The 8,462-nt window shown below is 53.1% G+C and overlaps 1 protein-coding gene across 1 annotated transcript in view; it reads right to left on the bottom strand.

Annotated features, from left to right (window-relative positions):
• Positions 1–6,327: 6,327 nt before the first annotated feature.
• Positions 6,328–8,462, bottom strand: part of MKNK2 (MAPK interacting serine/threonine kinase 2) — a 9,176-nt gene continuing 7,041 nt past the window's right edge. Inside the window, exon 12 of the mRNA XM_005427329.3 lies at positions 6,328–8,462. This exon is cut by the window's right edge and continues 1,519 nt beyond it. The gene's annotated coding sequence lies outside the window, so the exon portion shown is untranslated.

Here is an 8,462-nt window from a genome sequence, read left to right as displayed (position 1 = left end):
GCACGGAGGGGGAGGATGGAGGGCGATGCGAGGGGGAGTGAGGGGATGATACCTAAGGGGATGATTCCTGAGGGGGCGATCCTTGAGGAGGATGAGGGTCCATCCCTGAGGAGCACTTTTGGAGATGAGGGGGCGATCCCTGAGGGGCTCTTTTGAGGGTAACGGGGCATTTCCCTGACGAGGAGCAGAGGGAAGCAATCCCTGAAGGGCCCTTTTGGGGCAAGAGGGGATGAGACCCTGAGGAACCAGTGTGGAGGAATGAGAAAGGCAATTTTGATGGGCGATCCCTGGGGACAGTTTGGGGGATGAGAGGACGATCTCTTAGGAAGAATAAAGAGATGATCCCTGAAGGGCTGATCCCTGAAAAGGATGGGGACCATTCCTGAGGGGCAGTCTGAGGAACAAAGAGGGTGACCTTTGAGAAGGTGAGGATCAGTCCCTGAGGGAAGGTTTTGGGAATGAGGGGGTGATCCCTGAGGGGAATAAATGGATGATCCACGAGGGAATAACCCCTGAAGATGATGAAGGGCCAAACATGAGGGACAGTTTTGAGGCCTGGAGCATTTCCCTGAGGGGCAACATAGAGGGGGCGGCAAGAGGAGCAATCCTTGAGGGACAGTTTTGGGGATGACGGTGTGATCCATGAGGGGCAGTAAAAGGATGATCCATGAGGGAATAACCCCTGAAGGTGATGAGGGGCCAAACCTGAGGGACAGTGTTAAGGAAAAGGGAGCATTTCCCTGAGGAGCAATGTGGAAGGGGTGGCAAGAGGAGCAATCCTTGAGGGACAGTTTTGGGGATGAGGGAGCGATCCCTGAGGAGGATGAGGGCACATCCCTGGGGTGGAAGGAGGAGGAGCAAGGAAATGGGAGCGATTTCCTGAGGAGCAATGAGAAGGGCAGGGGGTGAGGGAAGCAATCCCTGAGGGGCAGTTTTGAGGGATAAGGTTGCCTGAGGATCAGTGTGGGGCTGTGACAGAGGCAATCCCTGAGAACCAGTTTGGAGATAATGGTGATTCCCCAAGGAGCAATGTGAGGGGGTCAAAGGGGAGCCATCTCTGAGGGGCAATTTTGAGGGATAAGGGGAGGATCCTGTGAAAGGGGTTATTCTGAGGAGGATGAGGGAGCCCAGAGAGCAGTTTGTGAAGGGATGAGAAATGGGGATGCAATTCACAGAGAAGATGTTGAGACTTAAGGGGCTGAAGGGGATCAGTGCTGGGGATGAGGAGCCAGGGAGGTGAAGTTTGGGCCTTGTGGAGGTGAAGGTGAATTGGAGGTTTTCCCTTCATGATCTCACACACCAGCCATTCCTCTGCAGCAGACCCAGGCCTCCAGCATCCCTGGGCCTCTGCTTCATGCCCAGCAATTCCTCACAATAATCCGAGTTACTGGCTGCTGCTGCTGACACAGGCCTGGAGCACCACATAACCAGATGTTACCCTGCACAAACCTGGGAGCCACAGCATCCTGATCCCTCACCTGGTTGTGCCCTGCTGCTCTTGCTGGGCCTGCTCAGCCAGAAACCACTGGCCAGTTTTGTCCCCACCGATGGCATCTCCTTGCCAGGCAGTGTGAGGTGGAGATGGTGCGGGGGCAGGAGCCGGCTGCAAAGCAGAAGATTAATTAAGAGGCTGTGCCACTGCCTCGCTGTGATCTCAGTAACTGAACCGTTAAAGTGATTTATTCTTTGCAGGGTAATTACATTCCCCCTCTCTCTGTTATCCATCCCCTGATCTGTGCCGCACACACACCCAGTCAGGAGCAGGCGTGTGGTCCATGAGTCCATGTGTCAGAGGGGAGATGGCCTGGCTGCCCCTTCTGCTTCCTGTGCCTTGGTGTTACAGCTTCTGTAGCAAACAGAGACATGCTGTTTGTGTGGATTGTGTGCTGTTTGTGTGGATTTAACACTTCCAGACACTCACACAGCTCTGGGATCTCCCCATGAGCCACTATGACCAGACACAGCAGTGCTGCTACTCCACTGATTTTGACTGAGAGTCCAGCCTGGCTTTGTGTTGTGTTGTCAATACCCGTTTCTGCTGCATTCTGTGCTGTCATGTTTCTTGCTGCATTTTTAAAGCTGAATTTCACATGGACAAGTTTGGGAAACTCCTATGCAGACCTCTTGTCCTAACAGTCTCAGGGTAGGTAGGAATGAGTAGGAACCTTTAAAATCAGAGAACCACAGAACCATAGAATCATTAATATAAAAAAATATTTTTAAGATCAAGTCCAGCTGTTACCCCAGCATCACCCCCACGTTCACCACTAAACCATGTCACCACATATTTTTTGAGCACTTCCAGGGCTGGAAATACACCATTTTCGAGTATCTATTTAGAGTATTAGAAATAGTATTTTTCAGAGGCATAATCCTTTTTCCTGTGAAATCTTTCATTTATTAATAATAACCAAGCATTCAGTGCAACCGCATTCTCTCTTAAAACACTGCATCCTTTACTCTTCAGCACCATTTCCTCGGCATATAACTCCCCCCTTTCTAGCCCAGCTGCTTCCACAGATTTCAGCGTCGCACTTTTCCCTCGGGGCCGTGCAGCCTGGCTCGCTGCTCGGGCCTGTCCTGCTTGCGGGAGCTCCTTTCGGGCCACAAACATTAGAGGGAGCTGGAGACTCGCAGTGCCCGGCTGGATGGCCGGACGCGGCTGCTGGCTGGCAGGAATGGCCTGCAGGCACGTCCCAAGCGCCGGGGGACACCGGCTGTGTCATCCCACACGGATCCAGCTCCAGGAGCGCCACTGAGGGGCTCCTGCCCTGCCTGGGAGGTGCAGGATCATCCAGCCCATGCTGCTGGTGGAGGCTGAGTTTCCTCAACACTGCTCCAAAATCCCAGCAAATTCACCCTCGACAAACTGTTGTGTGCCTGCCAGGGAGGACGAGTGCTTCTCCATCACCTGGGGAGGGGATTCTGCACCCGTTCCATCCTGATCTTCCAGCACCACCAGCCTGCTCTGTGCCATGCTCCCTGTGCCAGCCCTGCCACCCTGCATCTGACAGATCCTGGTTATTCAGCCCGTAGTAAACTAAATCAGGGTGATTTGTGTTGTGACAGGAGCCAGAGGCTTAACTCGAGACCAGTGTAAGGAAACACAGCTGTGGATCTCAGGGATAATGGATCTCTGTGGGACACTCACCATGGCCTGTGGGATGAGGTGATGGGTTTGCTGCAGGGACCCAGCACCAACACCACGGTGATCAGTGGTGTGTTAGACCAGAGGAATAAAAAGAGGAGTGTCATACAGGAGAGTTTACCATCCCAAAAATAAACCTGGGAACAAACACTCCTATAAAAGGCTCGGCGTCATTATTTCTGGGTCTGGTAGCCAACAGATTCCTTCAGAGATCAGGCACTGGGCAAAGGCAGTGCTGTTTTAGCTGGGCCATTCACAGGGTGAACAAAAGCCTCATCCCAGCACTAACTCTGGGCAGGGAAATCAGAGCTGGGATTCAGCTGGTGGGATAAAGTCTGACCCCATCCAGGGCTGGACATGAAGGGTCTCACAAGGCTTCGAGCAGCTGGAATTAAACCAGTGGCACCAGAGTGCTCAGAGTCGGAGAGCAGAGAATATCTGGCCTTTCTTCACATTGTGGAGGCAGAAAAAAACATTTAGAATGTGTGCTCCAAGCAAAAGCTGGAAATGTGTGTTCCAAGCAAAAGCCAGGCAGATGCAGCTCTCCCCTGCTTGAGCAGCTCACCTCAAAGGAGGCATTTTAGGATGTAGGAAGCTCCAAGGAAGACTGCATGGCAGACAGAGACATGCTGGGTGTGAGCCAGAGGAGGGCAAAGTGGGACCTGCCAAACCCTGTGCCTTAGCACAAAACCCTGATCTAAACCTCCAGCCAGGTGAGAAGGTGACTCACGAGGCCCAGGGCCAGTGCAGCCATGGGCCCAGCTCTCCTGGTTTTGGGAAAACCTGACCCTGCTCTGCTCCTGCTGACCACAGCTCCCATTGCCCGTGCAATGCCACCCAGAGCTGGAATCCTGTGGCAAAGCCAGACCTGCACCCCATGGCTCTCCAAAATTCACATTTCACCATCCAAATCCACAAACAAGGCTGACCAAGGTCCTTTCCAGATAGTGGAGGAAACAGTCATGCCATGCTGTGCCAGTGCCACCGAGGCTCCTGGTGCAGAGGGAGCAGCCACAGGAAACACAAGCAGGGCCAGACCTGTGTGCTGGGCCCTGCTGGGGTGCACATCACTCACTCCCTGAGATGACTTCAGAGGGAGAACCTGCACTCACCTGTCAAAACCATGCCAAAATGGCAGATCCTACCAAAGAACCACCCCAGATGGCTGGTTTGGGTTGCCTGGATGGGAGATATGACTCTCTGCAAAATGCTTAGGAGCTCTTTCCTTCTCTGCCCCATCCCAGAAAACATTTTAAAAGCATAAAAAGGAAAATTAAATATTTTTTTGATCCAAAGCAGCTGTTTTGCATCAAAACACACTTCACACCTTCCACTCCACATTGCCCAGTGTGGGTTTGGGGTTCACTGATGGTTCAGAAGAGCAGTCTGGTCTGAGGGAATGCGTGTTACTCACTCCAGGGTGTTTTTTTGGGCAGACGTTGAATCAAAATGTTGGCTAATCACCCAGGTCATCATTTGTCACCAGCAGAGCCGGGCTCAGACCCAAAATACTGAGGACACTTCATCTTTGCTCCTGCCCAGGTGCCTCAGTGCCCTGGGCTGAAGCCAGATGTGACCCCACCAGCCACCCCAGCGGCCACTCAGATCCAGCCATGACCTGATGGCTCCATTAAATCCAGAAGCCAGGCGGACTGGCACAAAGCCACCACGTCACCCAAGCCTGGCTGACCCCCTGCGTCAGCCAGGCCACCCTGGTGGCTCTGCAGTGGCCCCTTCCCTCTGGGCCAGCGTGGGCGCTGCTCCTGCTGCGGGGCTTTTCTCCAATGCAAATCCACACCAGGGTATTTATAGCACCCTTATCCCGGCGGAGCCTATTTTGGGCTGATGCTCAGGCACCAGAGCAGCACAGGTTATTTTAACCCAGCGCTGGGTTATTTTCAGAGCTGCCCTTCTCTGCACGTGCTCAGGAATGGTTTCCAACTGCCAGGCGCTTTCTGGGGTTGGGGAAACTGGGGAAGGGGGAGAAGAGGGACCATGTGAAGGAATTTCAGGGATTTAAAGTTAAACCAGCATCTGCAGCAAAGCTGCCTTTGACACACCTGTCTGGGATCCAGCTGGAATCTTGGAAGGAGGATTGTCTGCAGGACACCTCTTGAGCAAAAGGCAGGAGAGGAATGATTTCTGAAGCACACAGCTGAGGGCCCAATGATGGTGAAACAACATGCAAGAGAGGAAGAAGAGCCAAGAGCTGGATGCTCCTAAAATGTTCAGGGTCACCAGGCCCAGGAGGGAGCAATGGCTCAACAGAGGCAGGAACAGCACCATGGGATGGGACATGCTCTTCATCCTCAGCATGGAGGGAACTCCAGCTCTGTTCTCACCACATGCCATCCTGGAACAGCCAGGGAAGAGAGACTTCTGGCGCTGTCCTGTCCTGATCCAGATGCTGCAAGAAGCAGCTGCAGCATTTACCAAGCAGTGAGCCTGGATTCTCAGCAGTGTTGCAGTGGGGCTCTCTCAGCTCACAGCTGGGAGCAGCAGCTGGCCCATGGCAGAGCCCATAGCCCATGCCCCAAACCTGGGGTGCCGAGGATATTCTGCCAGGGCAGCAACACCATGGCAGTAGCATCCAGAGGGATCCAGCTCCATCCCCCAGCATAGCAGCAGGGCTGGAGAAGTCAGGATTTTAAATTTTTATTTTAAATTCCACAAGGTCTTAGCTTGTCCATGTAAGAAAGCTCAGCAGGGCCTCTACAGCCTTTTCCCCACACCCAGATCCCCAGCCTTCAGTCCCCACTGCCTTTCCTATCCCACCACATTTTCATCTTGCCTCAGTGCCCCCCTCTGGCCCCTGACCCATGGAGGGGTGGGGGGGATGTGCCAGAAGTGTCTCTGGGGGTGGCAGGGCAGGCCCAAGGCTGGGTTCGGCTGGCAGGGAGCAGAGCCCTGCCCCGTGCCCCCCAGCTCCCACTGGGATTGAGATGATCACACCATCCCGCTGGGAAAAGTGAGTCAGGGCCTGAGCCTCTGCCAGCCCCTATTCCTGGCCTCCCACCCCAGCCACACTCCCAGCCCCCTGGGGCCAGCAGCAGGCTGGGAAGGAACAAGTGAGAGCTGGGAAGGATTGTGGGGAGAGGAGCCCCTGGATGGAGTGCCACCCAATTCCCCAACCCCCCTATCCCACATGCCCCACCTGCCACAGCCACCTGCCCACCATATAGGTCTCAATGCATTTTTATTAAATTCTTACAAAACAGAATACAAAATTCTGGCATCAACAATTGTTATAAAGGAAAACTTCAATTCAGCTGTATCAGATCACCTGGTACATACAGTAAAGTGCTTCTTTTTGTGTGGATTTTTTTTCTTTTTTTTTGTTTTTGTTTTTTGTCTTTTTTTTTATTTTTATTTTTATTTCCCAGCCAGCCCCTGAGCAGAGGCCGCTGTTGCACAAACCAACAGTGCGTTAACGTGACTCTTGTTGAACCAGCTTTGGCAGTCTTCATCAATTGTAAAGTGGAGAAAGTTTCTCCTGGTTTGATAAAAAAGAGTTAGCTTCACAGTAAACATTTCTAACCAGTTCTAAGTCGAGTTAGTTGGCTGGAGGAAGGGTGGGGGGGAAGGGGAGGAAGCAAAAACACTTAACATTTCCAGCTTAAAAAAAAATATATATATTTTTGAAGTTGGTTTCCAAGATAGATGCTCTATGGGGGGAAAGTTTGGAAAGAGGGAGAGGAGGAAGAAGGGTGCTGGCGAGAGGGGGTCGCTGGTGCTGGACCCCGGGAGCATCTGTCTGGAAACCGCCCCAGGAGAGGTGCTGGCAGCAGGGAGGGGACACCTGGCCCTGGCACAAGGGTGTCCCAAGCCATGCCTGCCCTGCCAGGGCACCTGTGGGTGCCCAGTGCTGCCACCAGCCAGGCTGGAGGTCTTCCAGTCCATCCCAGCTCTAGAGGCATTTAAAGATTCTCTACCAATGCACAGACCTGGCCTTGGGTCACCCCCAGTACCCAGCCAGGAGCGCCGGGTCCACACCAAACCCCGCCCAAAATGCAAAGCCGAGCCCAGGCCGAGCTCGGATGCTCCCAGCACATCCTCCAAGTCCCACAAACTCCCACAGCATCTTCTGGCTGCACATCCCCGGCCGAAGACACCCACGGGACACAGGCAGGGTCACCCAGGCCTTCCCCAGAGTGTGTGGTGTACTTTATATATAGAGATATAAAAGAGATCGCTCTTATGCATGGGGGAAAAGGGGAAACTCAGTTTGCCAACAAATGCAGCATGGGGGACAGATAAATTTTGAAGACATCCCCCTGCCATCCCCTTCCCATGATTTTTTTGTTTTTTAAAAAAAGGCTGCAGCGTGCAGCATCAACGATAGCTTCACAATACCAGCTCAAGGCATCGCGTACTGTACATCATTCAAGTATTTCTTAATATAAGACAACAAGGAATTATCTACAACTGATAAAACAAAATAAGCTATAAAAAGTAACAACGTACAATCAAGATGGATTTTTTTTTCTTTCTGTTAAAGGAGGCCTCTCCAGGGTGTCCTGGTGCCTGCGGGGAGGGTCTCCCCTCACCACTGCCTTGCTCCTCGCCACCCAGCACAGTGGGACTGGGGACACACAAGGGAGAGGGAGATCACAAGTGCGAGGCAGTTTTGGGGGTGGGATGGGGATGGAGTCACCCTCCCCAGCCCCCCTGGGTCAGCAGAAAAGCTGGGAAAGGTTAGAGAAGATGGCCCCTGCCCTAAACTCCACCAACACCCGAGATCATCATCTCCCAAGATAACACACACACCTCCCTGAAACAAAAAACAACATATATTGCATAGTATTGCTGTCAGCAGTCTTAAAATAAAAAGGAGAACTTTCTTTTCTTTTTTTTTCCAGAGACAGCGACTGTCTTCAGCTGAAGACCCAGGGAAGTCTGTTCCCCAGCTCAGAGCTCCCAAACCCTCACCTGTGCACACAATGGGCCGAGGCTGCTTTTGCAAAATATAAAGCTCAAAGCACTGAGTCAGAAGGAACAGGAGGAGGCTGTGAAGGGAGCACTGCCTTCCCAGCAGGATGGGGGCTGGCAGCAGGGGCAGCTTGGTGGCACAACCCCAGGCAGTGCCTGTGGCAGGGAGCAGGGGGTGTCAGGGGGATCTGGAGGCCAGTCTGGCCCCGAGCACAGGCTCTGCTCCGCTGGACAGACCCAGAAACCAGCCAAGGGCCGAGCCCCAACTCAGCATCCTGAGTCCTTCCCACCCTGAAGCGAACTCCAAGGAAAAGACAACGCCATGCATGCCTGAACACGTGAGCAGGGATGCCTGTGCATGACCACCCACAGCAGTGCCCTCCCT

The sequence above is a fragment of the Geospiza fortis genome, unplaced genomic scaffold (assembly GCF_000277835.1).
Source record: "Geospiza fortis unplaced genomic scaffold, GeoFor_1.0 scaffold254, whole genome shotgun sequence".
NCBI lineage: Eukaryota > Metazoa > Chordata > Aves > Passeriformes > Thraupidae > Geospiza > Geospiza fortis.
This window is presented reverse-complemented; position numbering and strand designations above follow the sequence as displayed.